Below are 23,697 nucleotides of genomic sequence, written 5' to 3'. Positions count from 1 at the left end.
ATGACTGATACGTGATGACAAATGTCACATGATCACAACTGAGCCAATGGTTCTTGAAATTCACTTTGATATACAAGTGCTTTGGATTACAAGCACGTTTCCAGAATGAATTATGCTCGTAAACCATGGTTTTACTGTATATGTTTTTGTTGTTGTCGTTTAAACATTCATTTTTGAGAGAGGGAGCAAGAGTGGGGGAAGAGCAAAGGGGGCGGGCAGAGGATCCAAAGCAGGCTCCGTGCTGACAGCAGAGATCCTGACGCGGGGCTCAAATTCACAAACCCTGAGCTCACGACCTGAGCTGAAGTCAGACACTCAACTGACTGAGCCTCCCCAGAGCCCCAGAAATACATGTTTTGATCTGAGTGGGGGTTATGAAGATAAATACGTATTTCAACATTCAGCACCCCGTATATTTAAGATTTTGTGCGTTTACCGTATACAAATTTTACCTTATAAAATGTGTGTATACATACATGCACGCTCTTACAGGAGCGCACGCGCACAACTCTTTCTTCCCTCGTTCACTGTACCACTGTCCCAGGTCAGGTTTACCAGGAGCTGGAGGTTGAGATGGGGGGTAGCCAGGAGACGAGTTGCTGGAGAAGTCTCCAGAATAGCACTGGCAAAGAAGAAAAGGAGGCAGAGAGGGATGAAGCAGACCCCACTGGATCCCTGGGGCGGGGCGGCCCTGCGATGCTGTTCTCAGCTGAGGGCAGGGAGCAGGGTCTGAACACCCAAGTCAACCAGTCATGGGACGTATAGGGGAGCGAGCTGTCCACAGCCAGCACTCCCGGCCACCAGGGGAACGAGCTCCGGGCTCCTGGAGGGGAGGCGGGTGGCACACCACAACGTCCACTGTAACCGCTCTGGTCCGAGCCACCAGGCTTGCTCACCCGGATGAGCACCAGCTCCCTCACCGGTCTCCGGCTTTCCACTCTGGTTCACCACGCTGCCACCAGGGGTTGCTTAGGAAAATGCATCACAGCAGGTCAGATTTGGACCCTACGTAAATCCCCGCGGTGTCTCCCCATCCTGTCTAGAGTGAAATTCTTTACTCTGGCTATCATCTCTGCCTCCGGCCCCTCTCCAGCTCAGCGGCTTTTGCGCAGGAGAGGGTGACCAGCTTGTCCTGCTCTGGCCGGGATATCTTGGGGTCACCGCTGAAAGTCTACATCCCGGGAACCCCCTTGGTTTCAGGCAAACCGGGGCAGTCGGTCCTCAGACTTTTGGATGAATTGAATAGAGGCTAAACGAGGAGTCCCGGACAGGCCAAGGCTTTGGCTTGATGCAAGGGTGGGGGAGCCCTGTCTGCGCTGGGGACACTCGGGGAGGAGCCAGCCCCTCTGCCCTCAAAGCCCAAACCTGGACAGGCAGTAACTCAGAACGTGACTCCCTCCTTCCCAGGGGACCATCCCCAGGAAGCCCAGGGCCTGTGTCAATGGGGCGCGGTCTGCTCCTTGTGTTCAGGCGGTGATTAGAAAGGCGAGCCCAGGGGTGACTGCAGCGGATTTACCCAAAAGGCGTGTGGCTTGCTCTCTTCACGGTAATTCGAGCCCTCAGCACATTCCGTCCAAGGATCCGAGGAGCTCGGATCTGTCAGGACTCGCTGCTCCTGGCACCAATGCTGGCTGGCACGTCAGGGCCAGACGCTTCTCTAAACCGTGCCCGCCAGTCGTCCCAGAGCCAGCTTTTCTGGGTGTGAACCCTACGGACTCTGATATTTGGGAAGAAGGGAAGGGCGGGGGAGTGAGGAAGTGAAGCCAATCCTCCCATGACCTAACCTGCTTCAGACTCTGAGCGTTGAGCCTCACCTGGGCTGTTTCAACAGCGGGCACACTGGCATCGTGTCCAGGGTAACTTTCATTGCGTGGCACCGTCGGAGATGTTGCAAGATATGCAGGACCTCTGGCTCCTGCCCGGCCGAGCTCGGTAGGTCAGCCCTTTCCCTAGCAACTGTGACAACCCAAAACGCCCCCACTTGCTTCCACGAACCCGGGTTTGCATGCAAATCTGACACCCAAAGGGCCTCTAAAACCCAGTGGGAAAAGTGGAGGCAGGGGAGCGGGTCAGCCGGGGCACAGTCCCAGTGCTGGGAGAGGCCCTCCACAGGTCACCAGGCCACTTACTCCTGAGCCTGTCAGAGAATCCCGTGGAACCCTCACCATTTCTGCAAAGAGAAGGGGGTGCTATTTACTGAGTATTCAGCACCCCCAAATTAGACAGTTATAACCAAATGTGGGAAAAGGAGAGGATTCCTGGTATCCAGCCAGCAAGCATTCTTGGAACACTTACTCTGTTCCAGGCACAGTGCCTGGTACGGGCCACACGAAGAAGGAAAGTCACTGCCCGGATTCAGGGAGCTCGTGGTCCGGTCAACACAGAAAATTCATCCACTGCAGCAACAGCCATGAGAGAGAGAGAGAGAGAGAGAGAGCACCCTGTGACAATGTGTTCGTTTTAAACATGGAGGTGGGCAGGCAGGCTGTTGTGGGACCTACATCTGATGTCTTCATGGACAGTAATTTGAAGATGGAATAGAATGGAGTGGAATATTATCAGACAGCAAAAGTAAGCAGTGAGCACATTTTATCTCACATTTTATCACATTTTATCATATGAATATGAATATACATCGGCTTGAGGTGCAAAATATATTCCATACTGTGGCTCATGGACAAAAATGCTTAGAAGTACAGAAAAGGGTTATGGTGTAAGCAAGGAGCTACTTTTGTAATAATTCACCATAAATTGGAAACTCCACGGCAGATTTTGGGATAACTTGCAGGCATAGAGCAGCAACCACACATGTGACACCAGGTTACATGATTCCCCCAACAATCCCAGAAGGCGACAGGACAAGATCTTTCTTCTCGCTGCAGAGATGAGGAAAATGGAGACTCGGCAAGGCCGAGAGCCTCTCTGGAGGTCAGCCCGCTGAGAGGCCAGAGCTCCAGGCCTGGGTCCCGCAGGCATCCCCCCCAAGACCCCGACCCAGAGGATCCTGCGGCACCTGCCGCCCCGGGATGGGGCTCCCCCCACGTCCCGCCGTCTCCAGGCACCTCTGCAATGAAAGCAACAGGCAGGATGAGCAAAGTCAGTTCGGTTTTAGAAAGAGACTCCCCCACCAAGACTCCTTGGGCACAAACTCGCCTCGCTCCCTCTTGCCAGAAAATCGCGCTGCTGAAACTGCCCACGCTTCTCTCTAGCGTAACTGACTGTCACTTCCTCGGGGCGCCACCTGGTTCGAGCTCAGGATGCGGAAGGGAAGCAAATCTTCTAGGTGATTATTCCACCACCGCCCATGCCCACCCCCTTCGGAGTAAAAGAGCCAAAAAAAAAAGGAGGAGGAGGAGGAGGAAAGAGAAGAAGGAGAAGGAGGAGACGAAGAAGAGAAATGTCAGGATTTCTTCCAGAAAAGCCAAATGAAACAGGGTGGATGGAAACCCCGTCCTGGCCGAGGATGGGTAAGCATTAGCCACCCCACCCCGCATTTATGTTCTGTCCCCCCGCATACAGGTGTGTACGTGGGAGGGGGTCATTTCCACCCTGGCCCCTCCTCCCAGTGTCCCATGGTCTGTTGGTTTAGGGCACCCACATGGCGTGGGTTCTGGAGGCTGAGCTGGGACGGGACAGACGACTTCTCTGTTGTCGGAAGGTCAACGACCTGTGTCACGTGCATCCGAGGCATGAGCTCGTGTGGCAGTGCAGCCTGGTGGTCAGGGCCACAGCTCCGCCAGCCCCCGCCTGCCTTCATTTCCTCTGTCGAGAGAGCAGGGTGGACAGGGCGATGTTGGGGATTCCTTCCGACGCGTGGCGTTCATACAACAGGCACCCCTGAGCACCCGCCCTGTGCCGGTCCCAGTTCCAGGCTCCGGGGTGCAGCCCCGACCCCAGTCCTACCCCCACAGACCCGGCACCCTGGGGGAGACACCCAGTGAGCAAGAAATCAAAGCAACACCCGGAGCATGAAGCATGCTGGGAAGACATTTAACCAGGCTGAAGTGCCGAGGGACGGATGGGCTTGGATGGGGACTCGGAACGAGGAAGGGACGTCCGACCTCAGCCCGAAGAGGAAGAAGGAGCACATCGCAGGAGGGGCCAGGAAGGGCACTCCAGGCACAGAGGGCATCGGAGTGGAATCTGAGTTACAGCCAACCCCGCCCTTCCCAGCTGGCCCCGTGGGACCCACGGAGACATGTCCCTGCAGTTGCATCTGGGGGTCGTTTTGACTGTGTAGAATAGTGGTTTAGAGCACGGACCCTGGGTTCAAACCTCAGCTCTCTCACCTACTAATTAACTTAAATGACGGCTCTGAGCCTACTTCCCTATGCAGAACTGCGGACGGTAATAACAGACAATTGTGGGGATCGAAAGAGTAAGTCCTCACCCTGCACCCAGCCCCGCCTGGAACTCAGTGGAATCTGAGGGGCCGGACGCCTAGTCTGCAGAGGTCAGAGCGGGCGCTTTTAAACGAACCCCCATTCAAACCGTACCTCTGGGGGCATCTTTAATGATGAACTTGCCCCTGCTCAGAATGTGCGGGGAAATTAGCGCTCAGACTTGGCAAACGTCTGTATACTGTCTTGACACGAGATGGTCTTCTGGAAAGCCAGTACTGGCTCTCAGACTGGGGACAGCAAATGCTGGGCCTGTCCTCACTGGGGAAATGGGGGTGGGTGGGGAATTACTATAGCTGTCATCACTATGGGGATCTGAGAAGGGGCCAGTGACCCTAAGAGCAGGAAAAACCAGGGGGACTATCACAGTGGTTACGAGTCAGGGCTCTGAGGCCAGGCCCCTTTCAAATCCCAACCCTACCACTTACCAGTATATGACCTTGAGCGAATTTCCTGACCTGGCTAAGCCTGTCTCCTCGTCTGTAGACGAGGATATTGTCGTCATTCATCTGATTGTCACCACCCGGGGTGAGGATGGTCGGAAATCCTCACTGCTGGTGAGGTTTAGCAGGCAGGACCTCAGAGGTGGTGGAGGGAGTAATCGCAGGGGCCCAGAGAGGAGCCACTGAGCCACCACCGCCCCTATCCACGGCCCCCAGCTGAGGAGGAGGTGTAACCCCTTTGCTGGTTACACAGCACTTCGGGGGGCCTTGTGCCCTTGCCATGGCCAGGGTCCCTCCCTCTCACAGACTCCAGGGACAGCCGCCAGCGAAACTTCCTGTCTTGTCAATCTTTCCCTTCTCGTGATTGCGCGTGTTCCCGTCCTGCTGGAGTCCTCTGCCCACACCTCCTACGCGAGCACCCCCCCCCACCCCGACCGGCAGGCCTCCAGCTGCTGCCTTTCCCCGCCACCCTGCAGCAGGACCGTCGCGCCCTTGCCGCGCAGAAACCCAGCCATGGAGGGGGGGGGGGCTGCCAGCTGAGCGCTGTCTTTGGTCCCGTCCCCAGACTCCGGGAGACTGGAGAAGCCCCGCGAATTGCACAGGGATTCCACGACGGCAGTGAAATGGCCTGTGATTAAACCAAGATGTCAAAATCAATATGCAGAGGGCGTGATTAAAAGACAAGCATGGTTGGCACTGGGACATCAGTCTTAATTGAGCCCGTGCCTACATTTTTACATGCGACAAGGAAATACACGGCGGGGTGATAAACCTTCAGGAGAAATTAATTACCCCTGCCGCCTGCCCCTCCCCTGCTCCGTGTAACGGCTCTCCCCTCCCCCGCCACAGGCCTAACCACCCGCCCCCCCATCTGCCCATCCCACCTGCCCACAGTAGCCCTCACCCCACAGCCAGCCATTCGGGCCCCTCAGCCCCGCCCCTCCCTGGGCTCTCAGCGAGCTCTGGCTCCGAAAAGAGAGCCGATCAGTGAGTCAGCCCGAAGCACTGGGCGAGTAGGGGAGCCGGAGGGGGTGTTTACTGTAGAAGAGACAGCAGAAGGACATAGAAGGGGTGGGGGTGTAGGCAGAGTTGGGGGTGGGGGGGTTGGTGCACTGTGTGGTCTGGCACGTGGCCTCCCCTGGGGACAAGTTGGGCATTTCCATAGGACGCAGGAAGCGAAGGACAAGGGGTCGTTCTGGGGGTTTCGGCAGAGGCAGCAGGGCTGAGCGCGGTGTGCTGGCCTTGGTGCCCGGGGCTGAAGCCACAAGTATGCAGGGGAGGGGTGTCACCCGGGGGCTCCAACAGGGAGACACAGGGAGTCACCAGGGGAGGCTCTGAGAGGAGGGTCCATGGGAGGCCCGGAAGCAGCAGAGCCCAACACCCTGAGTCGGCCCGTCCCTGCTCTGCCCGGGGCCCGGTGGCGCCGCGCTGCGGGGCGCTTTCTGCAGGAGGGAGACACCAGCCCGGGGAGCAAGCCCCGGCTGTCAGGGCCGCGCAGACGCCGAGCCCCAGGAGCAGGGAGGACAAGCACCTGGGGCAGGGCGCGGGCAGAGGGCGGCGAGCGGGAGACACCGACGGGCCACCGACAGGGCCGTGACACTCCGTCCTTGCGGGGACCCGAGGGAGACAAAGCGCCAGGGGCCGGCATATTCACGGGTGTGGGGCCCCTGCCGGGGGGGTCTCCGCGGACAGGGGGTCTGGGCAAGCAGGATGCAGTGCGGCGGGCTCCCTGCGCCCACTTCGGGGCCTGCTGTCTCCGCCGTCCGCGGCCGGGCTGCCCGGGGACTCCGGGTCTCGGCCCGGCACGAGGGCTTCCCCCTCTCCCGCTCTCTCATTTGCACGGCTGGGGTGAGCACCGAGGTCTCCATCCGCGCTCCTGCCCCCTGCCCCCTGCCCGTGCCCCGCGCCTGGTGACCCCGTACCTCCAGCCACGTCCTGTACCCCTGCCCACCCCGTGCCCATGCACAGCCTCAGACAGGTGGCCCCGGGGACAGGGAGGGCCCGGGACCCACCGGGGGTTCTTTCCAACAGAAATGGCGCTTGACTCGCTCCCGTCCCGCCTGACACGGGGTCTCCCGGAATGCGCCACAGGGAGCTTGCCGCCCCACCCAGGCCCCCGCCCCGGCCCCCGCCCCGGCCCCCGCCCGGTCCCCCGCCCTGGCCATAACTACCTCTTCAAAAGGGAGGAGAAGGAGCAGAGAAGGCACCTGGCCGATCAGGGCGGCCACGGTTTCCAAAGCATCCCCCACCCACAGATGACAGCCTGCCCTCGGATGTGTCCAGGCGGCTAAACACCGGCAGATTATAGACGCCCGAGAACTTGCGGAGTCCTGCCCAGATTTCAGTCCTAAGAAGTAATTTGCAAGAAATGATTTGCCGGATTGAGCGGCCGCCAGGAATCCTGGCCGGTTGGCGTTTTCTCCCGGAGGCTGTTCTCAGACTCGGGAGCCAGATCGGGGCCGGGGCTCCTCGGTGTCAGCGGAGCCTTGCGGGCGGCAGGGAGGCGCAGCGCGGGCAGGCCGATTTCGTGCACGTTTACCGAGCCCGGCAGGAGGCCACCGCTCAGCACGTCCCCGGCTAATTGAAGGACCGCGGCCAGTTGTTCGCCATCAGAGTCACAAAAGACGACCGCTTTGCTCCCAGGGAGCGAATGGGAGTGCGTCAGATGCCAAAATCCGGCGCCCGCCACATGGCATCCTTTACAAGCGACCCTGCAGGGACAGCCGGCCATTCATTGTGCGGAGAGGGTTATGGTGGGGCCTCCATCCGGCCTCTGGGGGGCCGCTCAGCCCACGAGGGGGCAGAACAGGGTCCCGACCTGCCTCCGCCCTGGCCCAGAGGGGCTGCGGCTCTGCGCGGGGGAGGGGCTACAGGCCTGGGGTCAGGGGACTCGTGCAGGGGCGGGGGAAGGGGGCCTGGCCCACCGGACCAGCCCTGTCTCCAGCCAGTGCAGGCCACGTGGAAACACGGGCCCAGCACCCACGGACCTTCCAGCAGCCAGGGCCACCCTGGGAAGACGGGGGTCACTGTCCGCTCTGGGACCGTGAGCTTGTCGGGACAGGGCCAGGTCCCGTCACATCCTCGCACCCCTGTGTCCGACCCCCACCCAGGACGCCCTCCTCGGCCACTGGGCTGGGACGGAGAGGTCACCCCAATGAAGTCTGCGGCCCCCACAGCTTTAGCTCGGTGGGCGGTTGCCCCTGAACGTGTGACCTGCTAAAGCAGCCTGGGAGGGGGGGGGAGAGGCCCTCACCTCATCTGTCCCTGTGATCCCCACGCCGCCCAGCCCACTCTTGATGGTCATGACATTCTGGAATGACTGTTTCTCTCCTGGGGTCAGAGGTCACACTGGCCCCAAAGGAGCCGGCAGACACAGCCCGTGTGTCCCCTTGGTGTTTTTTGAGACATGGGACTCCAGGGTCAACGTGTGAAAGCCTGGAGATTTCACTTGAGACTCGGATTGATTCTCCTGAGGTCCCAGGAGATGGGGCACCCTGGGCCCACACCCTCTCGCGTAGCCACCGGTGGGCAAAATCCCGCCGCCCCTCTAGGCGGGCCTGTGCTCCCAGCGTGAGCCGTCTCCACTGCCCCCATCATCTCCCAGCACGAGCCCAGGATCTGCCGCCCGGACTCCTGTGCTGCGTCGTCCAGGTGCCCCTGGCCGGCGTATGACCCCGGCCAGCTCCTCGGCCTCCCTGGGCGCTCCCCCTGCAAGGACAGAAAGTGTAACAGGACCCACGGCTCGGCTGGGCATTGGCCGAGCCCGGATCCGCACCTGCTTGGACCGTGTCTGGCGGGGGTAATCCCTCGGGAGGTGCTGGCTGGCGGCCGGAGGCTGGTGGGGTCCTCACTCCTTCTACTACTTGCCGGGCCCGTCCGGGCCTTGGGGTCCGAGACCCTGCTACGGACGGAGGAACAAATTCGGCCATTTGTCTGCAGCTCTCCCTGCCTCCCCCTTCACCCCAGCCCGCCGCTCCCCGGGCCCCACCCCCAGAGGCGAGCAGCACCGGGCCCGGAGTCCCGCCTCCTGGAGCTGGGTGTTCCATGGGCCCGGTCACCACCGGTCCCGAGAGACCCCGTGTGCGCCCGCGTTCGGATCTTCTCCCACGTTTTGTGCCCGGACGTTCGCCCCCGTCCAGCAGTGACTCCGGGACTGCGTGTAGGAGGTGGACTCCAACCTGCGAGTTTTCTTTCTTCCCGCCCCCCGCCCCCACCCCCCAACTCCCCACCCCCACCCCCGCCACCGGCAAGACGCTTCGGGATCCGCCAGACGCCATGGATCTTTGGGATTAATACGCACACCCGCTAAGCCCTTCGAACGCGGCCAACAACGGTACTCCAGTTACTACCGGCTCCTGCTTCACGCTGTCTCGCCCCCAAGCTCGTCTTGTCAAGCTCGTAACGATCAGCAGGGTCACAGGGGCTCTGCGACCTGGCGTGTGAATGGCACGTGACCTGCCGTGTCTGTGCCCGAGCGTGTGCGGCCGTGGAGCGTGGGCGCGCGTGTGTCAGTCCGCACACTCACGTGTCCAGGCCCCGAGTGTGGGACGTGGAAACCGGCCCCAAAGATCTGGTGGACGCGTTTCACGCTGTCGCGGTCCTTAAGCTCCGAGGAGTCACTGACGGGACACTCGAGTTTCCGTGTCAGGCGGCCACCGACCCCCGGCTCCGCTGACACCCACCTCCTCCTTTCTCTCCCCCCTCCCATTCGCCAGCCCTCCCTTTCCGCCTTCCTCTGCCCCTCCCCCCGCCTGCCTGCCCCGCCCCTCCCTCCCCTCCCCGCTCTCCTCTACTTTGCAGCCTCTGCCCTGCGCCCCCCAGCCCCACGTGAGGGGTGCAGGATGGGAGGACCACCGCCTCCCCGCCTGGCCGTGGAAAAGCTTTGACGCAGGTGTGCACCCGTTTCTCGGCCCTGCAGATCCCCCGACGTGGGGAAAATCCATCCATCACGCATGCGTGCACACACACGTGCACACATCACGCGCGCAGAAGGTAACACAGACCAGAAGCAAGCCCTCCGCCCTCTGTCTTGGTTTTGGTTTCCCCAGAAGCAGACCCCGAGGTGAGGTCTCATGGTCAAGTTTTATTTGGGGGGTGAGCCCAAACGACGCCAGCTGGGTGTGGGGCAGGGAGACCCGGAAGGGACAGAGCCAGCCAGCATTCTGCCTGTTTCTCTGGGAGAAATTGAGATTCTTTCTTTATTAGTTATAAGTGTCCTCGGGAGATTCCATAAACTCCTTGACCACACGTTCTGAAGCCAGACAATTCACCATCTGGCCAACGCGGATTGCTGCCTACGCTGTGCCAGGCAGTGTCCTCGGCACTGGGCCACAGGGAACCAGGTGCCTTGTCCCCAAGAGCTTCACGTTCTGCCGGGGAAGATGTCGATAGGTGAGTAACTACGTAAAGCAGCACTATGGTCCCGAAGAAGAAAGGAGAATAATAGGAGAATAAAGCAGCTCAGAGTGGTCACAGAGGTGTCACTGGGTTAAGTGAGTTGGTCTGAGCGGTTAGACATCGTGCTGGAGGAGGAAACCCAGCTCGAGAGGGGAGGGGCGGTCCAGGCTGACGCAGGCAGGAGGGCAACCTGCCTCTGATAGAGTACAGAGGGGGTTGCTCTGACCGGTGCAGAGGTCAGGGGACGGTTGTCAGAGAGGAGGCCACAGGAGCCAGCAGGACCCACTGTGGAGGGCCACATCACCCCCAGTCAGGAATTCGAGTTTCGGCCCCAGTGTAAGGGGAGAATTTTTGACTTGGGAAGTTTAGAACACCCCTCCGGACACAGTATCAGGAATTCCCCAGCAAGGGACAAGAGGAGACGGTGGGGCACCATGGAGGAGACTACAGGAGTCGACAGGCAGGTGGCCCGGCCCAGGTGGTCACAGCAGGGACGAGAGACACAGGAGGCTGACAGTTGGGGCTTCCCAGTGTCTGGTTGGCATCCTTTTGGCCCCGTCTCGTTCCCTCTCTTGTTCACTTAATGCCCTTTTCGACAACCCACCGCCAACTTGAAGACCAGCTTGAAGCCCCTTCCTCTCCATTGTCCCCTCCACAGACCGAGTCCCATGTGAGTCATCACCTGCACCTGTCACAGCGTCTCTCAGCTGGGCTCCAAGAGGCTTAAAACTGCAGGTGCATTTAAATGCCTCACGCTTTCCCAGGCTTTGTTAACCACTGTTTTTCTGCCCAAACATGAAACGGGGTTATAAAAAGTGTTCACCTGACATTGCCTGTGTGGAGCCAATGTCAGAACACCCCTGAAGCTGCTCTCCAAAGAGAAACCTTTCCAGAAGGCCCAGCTCAGTGACTGGCATTAAGGGGGTGTGTTAGTTTTCTACTGCTGTGTAACACATTACCACACTTAGCAGCTAAGGACAACACAAGTTTATTATCTCACCATTTATGTGAGTAGGAATATGGGTCTGGCTCAGCTGGGTTCTCTTTTCCAGGGTCTCTTGCAGGCTGTACGCAAGTTGTTGACTGGGGCAGGGGCCTCATCTGAAGGCTCGGCTGGGGAAGGGTCTGATGCCCCGCCCCACCACCAAGCTCACATAGTTGTTGTCAGGAAACGGTCCCCCCAGGCCTTAGACTGAGGGTCTCAGTTCCTAGCTGGCTGTAGACCAGAGGCCACCCTCTCTGACACATGAGTCTCTCCAACATGACAACCTGCTTCACCAAAGCCAGGAAAGAGTCCACTGGTGAGACAAGAGCCACAGAACCATGAAAGAGAGATCCCATTGGATTTGCCATATTTTATTGCTTAGAATTGAGTCATAGGTACACACACACACACACACACACACACACTCAGGGGGAAGGTATCATCATACAAGAGCATGAATGCCAGGAGACAGGGATCACTGGGACTTATCTTAGAGGCCGTCCCCCATGATCCACTGTGGTAGGCACCTTCTAAGACGACGCCCCAAATTCCCATCTTCTGGGATTCACCACCTTGTATAATCTTCCCTTTAGTAACTTGCTTTTAACCAGTGGACTACCTCAACACTGATGGCATGCAGATTCATGATTAGGTAATATAAGATAGTGCCTCCCATCTTGCTGGAAGACTTGCTCTTTGCTAGATTTGATGAAGCACATTGCCTTGTTGGGGGGAACCCATGTGGCAGGGATCTGAGGACACCCTTCAGCCAATAGCCAGCGAGGAACTGAGGCCCTCAGCAAAGCAGCCCAAAGGAATCAAATCATGTCAATAACCATGTGAGTGAGCTTGGGAGTGGATCATTCCCCTGTTGAGCCTTCAGATGAGACCCCATGCCAGCTGACCCCTTGATTGTAGCCTGCAAGAGACCTTGAGCAGAGGACCCAGAAAAGCTGGGCCCCGATTTCCGACCCACAGAAACTGTGGAATAATGAATATTGTTTAAGCTGCTAAGTTTATGATAATCTGTTACTCAGCAAAAGATAACTAATATACTGGGTACTCAGTAAGTCATCCCTGAATAACTGAAGGAATGAAATAATTAAGCAGGAAACACTGCCTGAGTTTGGCGAGGTGTGGCCCGAAACGCTCGGGGCGATTTTCCTTCTCGCCCTGGGGTGACCAAGCGGGACCCAGTATTTGAGATCAACCCCGCGCCTACACACCTGCCGTGGCCGGGGCGGCCAGTGAATCCGAAAACAGACCCAACCCTGCCGTCCCAGCAGTCACTGGCCAGAGCGCGGTCTCTCCGGAACCCTCTCTCCTCGCACACGGCTCACCTGGGCTGAGCAGCCGGCAGGGCTGGGACCGCCCGACCCGCTCTCCTTTGCGTGGGAGCAGCTTAGGTAACAGCGCGCTTGGAGCTCACACGGGGCTGACGGCCCGGCCTCCGAGACACCCCGAGGCCTCCTTGGCTGCTTGGTAATCAGACCAGGAACCTGTGAGGAGGCGTGGCCCTCATTTCACTTAATTGAAAATCCTCCCCATCAAAGAGAACATCCGTGCTCCGTGGCCCTTTCTTCCCTCGCCAGTGACCATTAACCTTTAAAAAGATGCGTTATGAGCCATTTGCCAGCCTCGTTCTCCAGGCCAGGGTGTAATGAGGCCCATAAACGGGCCAGACTCGGGAGGGAGCGAACGTGAGAAGCGCCACAAATGAGAGACCCGCGCAGAGCGGGCCCCGGGCCGCCCAGCCACGCAGGTGCCCAAACTGGACACGTCAGCAGCCACGGGACTGTGGGACGGCCGAGGCCGGGTCGTGTTCAAGAAGCGAGTTCAACCGAGCCAGCAGTGGAATGAGTGCCCGACCCAGCCCCCGGCTCACTGCTGCCTCCTCGGCCCCTACCCCTCTCTCCCTCCTCTCTGGCTCCACCGCCCTCCTGGCTGTGCCTGGAAATGCCGGGTGCATGCCTACCCCAGGGCCTTTGCGCGGCCATTACCTCTGCTGGGAAAGCTCCTCCCCCAGAGAGTCTCATGGCCGCTCCCTCGCCTGTCACTTTCTCAGGGAAATCTCCCGGACCCCACTTGTAGAATAACATCCCCCACCACATCCCGCACACTCCCTGGCTCCCTCCCCTGCTTTATTCGTCACCAAAGCATTGGCCAGACCTGCCAGACCACTCCCCTTACCGACTTCCATTCATGGCAGCGTTCCTCTTTCTACATCAGGACGCTCAGCCCACAAGGGCAGGGAGCTCTGTGCGTCTGTTTTTCCACTGCTCTGTTCCCAGCACCCGGAACAGCGTCAGACACGTCGTCGACACTTCCTAAGTCTTTGTGGAATGCGCGAGTGAGTGAGTGAACGCACGCACCCGTGAATCGAATTCCACTGACGGACAAACCTTCGGGCCTTGGAAGAACGTGTTTGAAAACAAACAGGGTGGATTCTAGAAGCTGCGCCCCTGCATCTGCTGAAGGGAAGGGTCAAGAAACACCAATCATCCGGCGGAACCCTCGTGCCGAGCTGCCACCAATCTGGCTGCCACAGGGCCGCCCTCGCGAAGGCGCAGAGACAGGAGCCGGGAAAGAGGGACGTCCGAGAGTTTGCTGCTCCCCAGAAGCGACACAGAGTTTCCGGGGGCCCCTTGCTGGTCGTGCTCCCTCTGCCGGAGTCCTCTCCCCACAGGCCCTGCCCGGGCAGCTCCCCCCTCTCCTGGGTCTCCGTTCCAGGGCCCCCTCCTCCGGGAAGCCCGGACCTCAGGTGACAGCCCCCTGTCGTGCCCGCGGCTTACTCCCCTCAGGTCGCTCTCGGATAGTCTCTGTTTCCCTGCCTCTTCTCCGGCCCCCGGGGGGGACAGGAGCTCCTTGCCGGTCTCGGTCTCAGTCTCGTCCACCCCCGGCCCCTCCGCCAGGATCCGACACAGTAGGTGCTCAGTCAGCATCGATCAGGGGACAAACAGCTGTACGTCCGCGCTGGGGGCTTGTAAAGTCACACCGGACATTTCCGGTGCCGGAAGGGCCTACAAGTGCCACTTGCTGTCGTCTCGGGGGGCTGGGGTCGCCTGATGTGAAACAGTTATGAAAAGGGTGGCCCAATTAGTTTTTCCAAAGCCCCTCAGGCTTTTCTAGACTTCGACAAAAATGTCGTGCTTCTTTGTTTTGAATCTGTGTTCGTTGAATCACTCAGTAAGGATGGAATATAGCAATTATTTGCCTGTTCTTTTCTTTTCTCCCCTTAGCAGGCAACATGACTTTTTTTAAAGCTGGTTCAGCGTGTGAGCCCCCCTCCTCCCCCTCCGGAGGACCATGGCGGAGCATTCCAGGCATTAATGGCCACCCAGGAGTCTGGAGTCCAGGGACCTGTGACCCTAGTCCGCCGTCTGCTCCTGCTACGTGCCCAGGTCACAGCACAGCCAGTGGGGCCTCGGTGCTGCCTGCCACCCTCTGACGTGAGGAGTGTGAGGAGGTGACCCCGAGGTTCCCACCCGCTTTGACCTGTACTCATGCAGGTCCCAGACAGGGTCGGGGAAGGGGCATCACACCGGGGACAGGTCCCGGGATGGACACTGGCCCTGTGGCCCTGCTGCCTTCCGTGGGTGAGGCCCCATCAGTTCTCCCTGGAAGGTTTAGTTCACCCCGAGCCCCACCCATCTGCCCCGACAGCAAGCCTCCCATCGCTCCTCCTGCCCACACCCCAAGGCTGACCTGCCCCCACATCCTTGTGGTCACTTCCTCTGGTCCTCACCTCAGAACCCAACGTGGATTCTGCCTCCTGTAACCCCAGCACCCAGACGGTGCAACCACTACGTTTTACCCAGGACAGGCTTTCAGAGTCTGCAGTCCCAGGAGGGTCTTTCCTGGCACGTGGAGGGATGATGGAGCATCTCCAAGGAACCGCGGGACCTCGAAGCCCCGGGGAGCACGGAGAGCTGCAGGAGGGAGCCTCCGGTGGGAGCCACCATGGAGCCCTGCGGGGACCCGTGGACAGGCCGGGCAGGGGCGTCGGGAAGGCCTCGGCATGCAGGGCTATGGCTAATGCTCCCCCTCCTGAAACTGCCCCCCACCCCGGCAAGCCCCTACTCCCCCACTCACGCCCTGCGCCCCCCTGCTTTGAGCTGAGGGCTGGCCGGGCTGGCCTCACTGGTCTCTACCCGGAGCGGCCAGGACGGCGGGAGGGAAGGGACCCGTGCCCGTGCACAGAGACTGTGTGAGCAGGGTCAGGCGCTGAAGTCCCCTGGGGCTAACAACTGCTCCAGGAATAACGTCCCCGTTAGCATTCAATTAAACCCTTCTCAGATGTATTTGCGCCGAACAGAACAGCTGTCTTCAGGGGGGCCTGGATCCCCGTCGTTTGTGGGTGTCGATCGGGCCTCCACCGCATGATGGGAGTCAGGTCCGCTCTGCTCCCTCCCCGTCCGAGCCTCATTCGCTGTGACCAGATGTGCCCTCGGGCCTGGTGGGCCACCTCTGTTGGGGGCCTAACGCAGAGCTTGCTGGGGTTTGGGTGGCTTTAATCAGAATGGTCCAGGCACCGGGCTGTGTTGGGAGGAAAAGTCCTCCTTCCTTTTGAATGAGCCGCGAAACGGGCCCTGGGATGCGCCTCCGGGGTGAAGGGGTCGGCGGGGCCTGGCCCCGGGTCATCTGGCGAGGCGTCAGCAGACGGGGCACCAGCGGGACGCGGGGCTGGGGGACACCCTGCCACAGTGTGCAGTAGGTGAGCCAGTGTCCCCAGGCTCCCCGAAGCCGAGAGGCGGGAAGGGAAGAGTCTGGAGCCGGCGGGACGCGCGACACCCACACGCTAACGGGGCGGCCCCACCCGGGGGGCCCGAGAACCAAAGCCGAGTTTCCAGGCCTCCCAGCAGGGAACAGGTGCGGACCCTGGCGCAGAGCAGCTCCCGTCTACACCCTGGCCTCTGACCGATCTTCTCCAAGTGAGTGGGGAGTTCCTGGTCAGACGGGCTGCTGGGGCCCAGACGGCTCTGGGTCGGGCAGGGACTTGGTTTCTTCTGGGCTCGAAGCTGGGTTCCAGTCCTCCTGACGGGAAAGGTAGAATTCAGACCTAGCTGGTCCCAGCAGTGAATTCTCTGCAAGTTAAAAGAAGAAAACACATCAAATCAGATTCGCCCAAACCCTCTCCAACACTTGGGTCTCTGTGCCTGAGAGGACACAGTGACATGGGCACAGAATGCCCACCCGTGTGGCTTGCAGGTGGGACGTCAGTTCCCAACACAGGGTCCGGGACACAAAGCCAGGGGACTTTCCTGTCAGATGAGAGACATGCCCCTTCTTTTTTTTTTTTTTTAATTTTCTTTTTAATGTGTATTCATTTTTGTTTCAACATTTATTTATTTTTGGGACAGAGAGAGACAGAGCATGAACGGGGGAGGGGCAGAGAGAGAGGGAGACACAGAATCGGAAACAGGCTCCAGGCTCTGAGCCATCAGCCCAGAGCCTGACGCGGGGCTCGAACTCACGGACCGCGAGATCGTGACCTGGCTGAAGTCGGACGCTTAACCGACTGGCCACCCAGGCGCCCCAATGTGTATTCATTTTTGAAAGACAGAGAGAGACAGAGCACAAGCAGGGGCAGGGTGGAGAGAGAAGGAGACACAGAATCCCAAGCAGGCTCCAGACCCCGAGCCGTCAGCCCAGAGCCCGACGCGGGGCTCGAACTCACGAACCGCGAGATCATGACCTGAGCCGAAGTCGGACGCTCCACCGACTGAGCCGCCCAGGCGCCCCAGACATGCCCCTTCTTGACCCGCTCCTCTGTGTTTTCAGAGAAGCCCCATGAAGGACTGCAGCCCTTCCCGCCAGCTCAGGCAGGACCCACTCCACAGAGTCGATTCATGCTCGCTATTCATCAAGAATGGTTCCCAATTGGGGCGCCTGGGTGGCGCAGTGGGTTAAGCGTCCGACTTCAGCCAGGTCACGATCTCGCGGTCCGGGAGTTCGAGCCCCGCGTCGGGCTCTGGGCTGATGGCTCGGAGCCTGGAGCCTGTTTCCGATTCTGTGTCTCCCTCTCTCTCTGCCCCTCCCCCGCTCATGCTCTGTCTCTCTCTGTCCCCAAAATAAATAAACGTTGAAAAAAAAATTTTTTTTAAAATAATTAAAAAAAAAAAAAGAATGGTTCCCAATTATTGCGAAAAAGTAATTCATGTTTTAGAAATGTTTAAGTGAGTTTCCTAATACAAACACGGACGCTGCTTCATCATCCGGTGGCCCGTTATCCACCAACGATGTGGGCTCTACCCATGGCTTCACTCTTATTCCTCTGAAGAAGAAATGACGTAGAGTCAAAACCGCATGGGCCTTGGAGTCAGACTGCCGTGGGTTCGAACCCCAGCTCCGATTCTTCTTGTGTGATTTCCGGCGAGCTGTTTCACTCATCCGGACTTTAGTTTCCTCATCCATAAAATGGGTTGACATAACGGTAAAGGAAATAGTGCAGGCAGCACAGCTGGCCTTGTACCTGACACCCCAGGTCTCCTCTCCCCCTGTGCCCGGCTGTCGTCACCAGGCGGTCGCTAATTCGGGTGATGTTGCCAAGAGCCTCTGAGGGGCACGTGGAAAGCAAATCACCTTGGTCTATTGTTTCTCCTTGCTCATTCCTAACACTGGTGATTTAGACACAGCACACAGCATAAATGGAGGTATTTGTAAGAAGTGCTGAACACTTCGTGCCACAGGCTCCTGATCTTTGAAATGGATACACATCTTGGCTATCTCACGAGAAAGTGTGCGACCAGGTAGGGTTAGTGGCAGGTGACATTCACTGGGAACTTACCGTGTGCTGCGATTGGCACACGTTGGCTCGCTAAATCTCACAACCCATCTTGGAGGTCACTATTACTCTCAGGCCATTTTACAGATGGAGAAACAGAGGCAGAACTTAAGAGAGTTAGCCAAGATCACAGAGCTCTCGGTGGCAGAGCTGGGACCTGATCCCATGTTCTGGGTCCAGAGCCTGTGTATTTCACCCCTGGGCTGCAGAAAACTGCTCAATCGCCACATTTCTGCACAGGGGAACTAGCCCCCAAATTGGTCTTCATTCCAGCTGCCCTGAAATCACCCTTACAGGGGTCTCTAAGATGTTGCTCCCAGAAATGTTCAGGAAGAACGGTATGGCGGGCAAAGAACTGCCCTGTCGTGGGACGTTCAGAGGAGGGCCATTTGCAGGGTCTCTGGTCAGGAGACATCACTGCTCCTGCAGACCCCATCCCGCATGACCCTCAGGAGCACTGGGGGAGGGCTGGCTGGGCTCCAGGCACAGTAGAGGATGAGTGTGAGTCCTCCAGACCACAGGGAGCGCTAAAGACACATGTCCCACAAGGGACAAGAGATACTCCAGGGTGAGTGGCAGGGGCATGGCGGGTTTGCTGACCAGCATCTGGCACTCCTCCTCCTGTCTCCTGATTCTCCTCTGGAAAAGCCACCCTTCCCCAACCTTCGGTCTCTGGGGTCTGGTCAGGGAGACCAGTCTGGCCACAGCAGTTGGGTCACGAAGGAGCAGATGGGAATAACTGTTCCGATGAACCTCAAAAGGTTGTCCTGATATGAATGGAAAAGAAGGGCTCCCTTTCCACTGCGGTAGCTGAGCTGGAGAAGGTGGGCGTCTGGGCAAATATGGCAGCACCAGAGACAATTAGACCCGATCAAAGCAGAGACTCTGAGTCCTGATGACATTTTGTGAGCACCTGTCTCCAGCAACACCTGAAGTGAGATGCCCTCCAAACTCTTCCGTCGTGTGAGCCCTTATAGTCTTCTTTGTTTTTTGTTCGTTTGCTTCAGTTTTAGTTTTTCATGTTTATTTATTTTTCAGAGAGAGAAAGACAGAGCGTGAGCAGGGGAGGGGCAGAGAGAGGGGAAGACACGGGATCCGAAGCAGGCTCCAGGCTCCGAGCTGTCAGCACAGAGCCCGATTCGGGGCTCGAACTCACCAACTGCGAGATCATGACCTGACCCAAAGTCGGGCACTTAACCGACTGAGCCACCCTGGCATCCCTGATGTTTTGTTTGTTTGAGCCCACTTGAACTGAGATGCCTCATTTAGTACCCAGAGTCCTGACTAAAACAAAGAGCCAGAAAATGATGGATCGGTCTGGTTTGGAGAAGCCGGCTCACTCACAGCATCTCTGCACAGGTGCAAAGTCTTGGTTGTGGACCCAGAACACCTGTCTCAAGCTCCACGATTCACTGGGTGGTGGGAGTGGGGGGGGCGGAGGCAGGGGAGGGAATAAAATTATTTTTCAATTCTGACATTACTGGGAGGAGGCCGGGTTCACTGCATATGAAATCTCTTGCTCAAATCACATTATCATTTGATTGGCTTGTGAGAGAGACATCCTTCTGGAGGTTGGTCTGGATGTTGTTCTTCCTGCGAAAGTAAAACTAATTGCCTCTGATGAATATTATGAGTCAATTCCTATTGGCAAAGGAGAAAGACTTTCCCAGTGAGGCTATGAGCTCCTGTGTCCCCTGAGCACATCCTGAAAGAGCCCACTTATTTAAAAGGTATTGAATTTGTTTTCGAACTCAGGATAGTTCAAAGGATGGGTCCACCTAAGCGCTGGCACCAGAGGGTTAGCGTTTCCTCCGGCAGCAGGAGAGTGGGAGCCAAGGGACATCGTCTCCTACGCCACCAGGCGGGCCAAGGTCCAGACAAGGTCCGCAGCAGTGAATGACAGAGACCCGCCTGGGTGACGTGAGCCCAGCGGGCTTTGTCCACAGGATCTCAAGCCCCACAGACCGAGCGCTCGGGGCACCAGGCAGGAACCACAGGGGCCGTGGGGCCAAGAGATGGCATGTTACACGCGGAACCAGGGGACCCGGATCACGCCCTGGGAGAAGTGACCTCCCTCCACTCGACCTCCTTTCCTTCCCTGGCTCAAAACCAAGTCCCAGGAGACAGCATGTGGACAGGCCAGGCCTAGACCAGTGCCCAGCGCCCGGACAGCAGGGTGGGAGAGGGAGGCCTCGCCCCTCTGCTTTCCGGGTGGAAGGCGTCCCTGGGAATCGCCCTCAACCCTCCCACCTGGGGAGGGAGGCTCCCAGAAGAAAGCTGGGCAGCTCCAGAGAGGGGAAGTGGGTCCTAGGGAGCCACAAATGGCTCCTGTCCCCTACCCGTCACCTGGGATGCGACCATCATGAGCCTTGCATGCCGGACTCATGACTCTCAGCTTCCCTCCAGGGGCAGGCGGGGTCAGGGGACACGTGATGGCTCCTCGTGGAAAAGGCAGCTCTCTGGACTCAATTTCGGCAGAAGCCATGCTGGGCTGTACTCACGGGACTATTTAGTTTTACAACGAATGTTTACAACTCTTACAATAAAACTGATTTTCATTTAGGGAAAAAAAAAGCCACAGTTTCTGAAAGTGGCAAACCAGAAGCTGAGGCCGCTGGGCTCAAACTCCTCCGGTCGGTCGTCTGCCCGCTTTCTGTCCTCACCGCGGCCCCAGCGCTGTAGTCGGTTCCCGGGGGGGGGGGGGGGGGGGGGGGGGGGGGGGGGGGGGGGGCAGACGGCGGCTCCCTGGAAGCACCGCCTGCAGGCACCTGGCCGGGCTCTCCCTTAAACCGCCCGCAGCCCGATCGGATCAGGAACCAGCCACGCGGCCCCCGCCTGCCTAGACGCGGCCGACACGCACCCACGTCTGGCTGCCCGCACTTCTCTGAAACGGGGTCATCTGACCGGTTCCCTTTCACCGAAGTGGGCTCTTGCCTTGGGCCCGTCGAGACGTGTGCCCAGCAGCACGTTCCGGGGGCCTGTCACCCCTTCCCGGAAGGCCCCAAGGCCCCAGGCGCGGTCATGCGGGTGCCCTCCGCACGCCTGCGGGGGCGCGTTCCCACCAGGGCGCGAGTGGTGCCCCCACCCCCGAGGTGGGCATGGGCCTCCACCGGCCGCCCCGCCCTGGGCCCCAGGAAACCCTCGCCCGTCCTACAACGTCAGCTCAGGCCCCTCGGAGACCTCCCATCCGGGCCTCACCCCTGCCGTCCCCGAGATCTCCGTGCAGAGCGCAGAGCGGGCTGTGCTCCGGGCCGGGGGTTTCCGGGGACCCCCCTCCAGCCCGTCCCCGGGAGAGCGAATCTCAGCATCAGCTCCGTCCCCCTGCCCCCATCCTGGGGCCTGGAGAGGAGGCACGTCCCCCCTGGAGGACAGGGACGCTCTCCAGGCAGAGCCGCGGCCAACGGGCCGCGTATTTTGGGATCCGCACAGGCCTCTCTCAAGCCCACGGCCACACCTGACCTTCCTCCTAGTCGGTCAGCGGCAGACGACGCTGCCTTCGTCGCATCTCAGACACGCGACGAGGTGCATCACCGCTCCCGTGTCACTACGCGGGGAAACACTGACAGTTCAATTAGGAGGCGATGGCCGGGGCCCCATCGATGACACGACACCACGAGGTCAGAGGGACGTCAGCACGGAAAAGGGGGCATCTCCGGGCCCCGGAGAGTCGGTGTTCTTTCCGCTTTATAGATCCAGAAACCGATTCCGAGGGGTTCCCGTCTGTTCACACACACCCGGCGGGCCACAGGTCAAGCCTGGGCTGTGACCTCTGCCCGCTGGCGACCGTCCCCAGTCTGGGGTGGGCGGGAGGTGTGCTGCCCATCCCCCTCCCGGGAAGGCCTTGCTGCCCAGTGTGAGACGTGGGCCCCGCAGACAGCCTCCCAAAGAGCCCTGAAGGACGGGTCCACGTGTTTCGCGAGTGGTGGCGGTTTCAGGCTGGGGGTACTGTTGCCCTTTAAAACTGGCCTGGGATCGATGGAAGAACGGGGATGTGCTGAGGGACTGGAGAAAAGGCGGCAGCCCGGAGAGCCTCTCCCCAGGTGAGGGAACTGGCTGGGAGCGGAGGGGAGAGGCGGGGAGAGAGGAGGACAAAGACCATCCCTCCACCCTCCACCCCGGGAGGCAAGACGCGAGGAGGTGAGAGGCTGCAGCTGAGGGAAGACAGGAGGGTCGGCTCCGCATTTGCCACAAACCCTCGTGTCAAGAAGCACGTCATTCTTGCCCAGCCAAGGTGGTTTTGTGACCACACTGGTTTGCACAGTTGTTCATTCCGTAGACACTTATAGAGGCAAACTGGGGGCTACTCGCTCCTTCAAGTGCTCGAGATAGAGCGGGAAGACAAAGTGTCAAATTTCTTCCCTCGGAGCTTATTTTTTGGAGGAGGGAGATTAGAAACTAAAGAAAAAGAGTGAGAGGACCTCGTACCAGACGCAGGTTACACGCCCCATCCGATTTTTCCAGCCCCACCTGTCTCCCACCACGGAAACTGATTCCCTGCAGGGCCACGGGGTCCCATGTGCTCTGACCGCCTCCTACTCACCCCGTTGGCGAGGGAGGGGTCCCCCACCCCAAACAGGAACTTTTGGTAAGTTGAAGGTTTGCTGTTCCATCAGAGGCTGTGAGTCCCGCACAACTCCCTCGCGACCTCAAGGCGTCACTCTCCCCGGGACCCATCTCAGCATGTCCTGAGATGGACGTTGTCTTCTCGGAACCCCAGCAGAAGCGGGGTCTCGTCCGTCCCGCAGGGTCCTTTATCCTGCCCTGGGCAGCACCAAGGGATGTCAGAGGGGTGCGCGGTTACAAATGAGGGGACTGAAGCCCAGGAGGAAAGATGACCTGCCCAGCCCTCACGTGGTGGCAGAGCTGGGACCTGAACACTTGCCTCTGGTCAAGGAACATCAGAGGTGTTGTGACAGGTCCTCTGGATGCTGGCGTGAACGTTGAGGCTCATTCGCAAGAACGCAGGATGCGAAACCTTTGGCAGAGTCTGCAAGCCGCGCCTGCATGACTGGGATGCTTTTCCTGTTGGGATGTTGGTTTGGTTTTTTTGTTTTTTAATTAAGCTCCACACCCAACATGGGGCTTCAACTCACGACCCCGAGATCAAGAGTCTCCACACACCGAGCCGGCCAGGCGCCCTGACTGCCAGGCTTTGAATAAAAGTCTTTCCAACCCAAGTTATCTGGGACATCGACCCCGCTTTCCCTTCCCCAGCCTGTGCTGGTTCCCCCGAATACTTGAACCTGAATTCATAGTTTGCATCCGGGCCTCCGGTTTCTTACTTCCGCCTGCTGGGAGGAGGGCAAATGAGGGGACATTTAATAACCTGTTTCCACTCTCTGCTCGCATGATATTAATTCGAGTACACAGGATCTTTCGTGCTTCGCCAACACAAAGACGCAATTTCATACATGAATGAGTCAGTGTCGAATGGGAGGGGGAGGCGGGAGGGAGGCCGTGTTTTCTTGACTCCTCTCAAATGGTTTCTTATTTCATATCGATACAGATCAGGGACCGTGGATTATGCGGACAAGCTCATAAAGTGGCTGCTACTCACCAACAGGGCCAAGGTCTTGTTTCCTTGACGAGTTGTTGATGGTGATTGCAGAGGATGTCCGTGAACTAGAAATTGCCTCGGTTCCCCACCAGGGACCTTGAACTTGAGCCCTTCCTACTCCACACAGAGGT

The 23,697-nt window shown here is 58.9% G+C and overlaps 2 long non-coding RNA genes across 4 annotated transcripts; one reads left to right on the top strand and one right to left on the bottom strand.

The window, feature by feature from the left end:
• Positions 1-246: 246 nt before the first annotated feature.
• On the bottom strand, positions 247-5,669 carry LOC109497958. 3 transcript variants are annotated; one of them, XR_006595122.1, is made up of 6 exons: positions 3,599-5,669; positions 2,746-3,315; positions 2,296-2,396; positions 1,517-2,170; positions 897-968; positions 247-622 (listed from the first exon to the last, which is right to left on the bottom strand). It is a non-coding gene; the product is annotated as an uncharacterized LOC109497958 (long non-coding RNA). The 3 variants fall into 3 exon arrangements; XR_006595121.1 differs by having other exon boundaries at positions 1,517-2,396; positions 3,599-3,762; positions 4,497-5,669; XR_006595120.1 differs by having other exon boundaries at positions 1,517-2,396.
• Positions 5,670-9,534: 3,865 nt separating this feature from the next.
• Positions 9,535-15,523, top strand: LOC123384288. The gene is made up of 2 exons (XR_006595119.1): positions 9,535-9,905; positions 10,049-15,523. It is a non-coding gene; the product is annotated as an uncharacterized LOC123384288 (long non-coding RNA).
• The last annotated feature ends 8,174 nt before the right edge of the window (positions 15,524-23,697 follow it).

Source organism: Felis catus, chromosome A3 (genome assembly GCF_018350175.1).
Source record: "Felis catus isolate Fca126 chromosome A3, F.catus_Fca126_mat1.0, whole genome shotgun sequence".
In the NCBI taxonomy this organism is placed as follows: domain Eukaryota; kingdom Metazoa; phylum Chordata; class Mammalia; order Carnivora; family Felidae; genus Felis; species Felis catus.
Note: the sequence above shows the minus strand (reverse complement) of the source record. Positions and strands in the feature narration are given on the sequence as shown.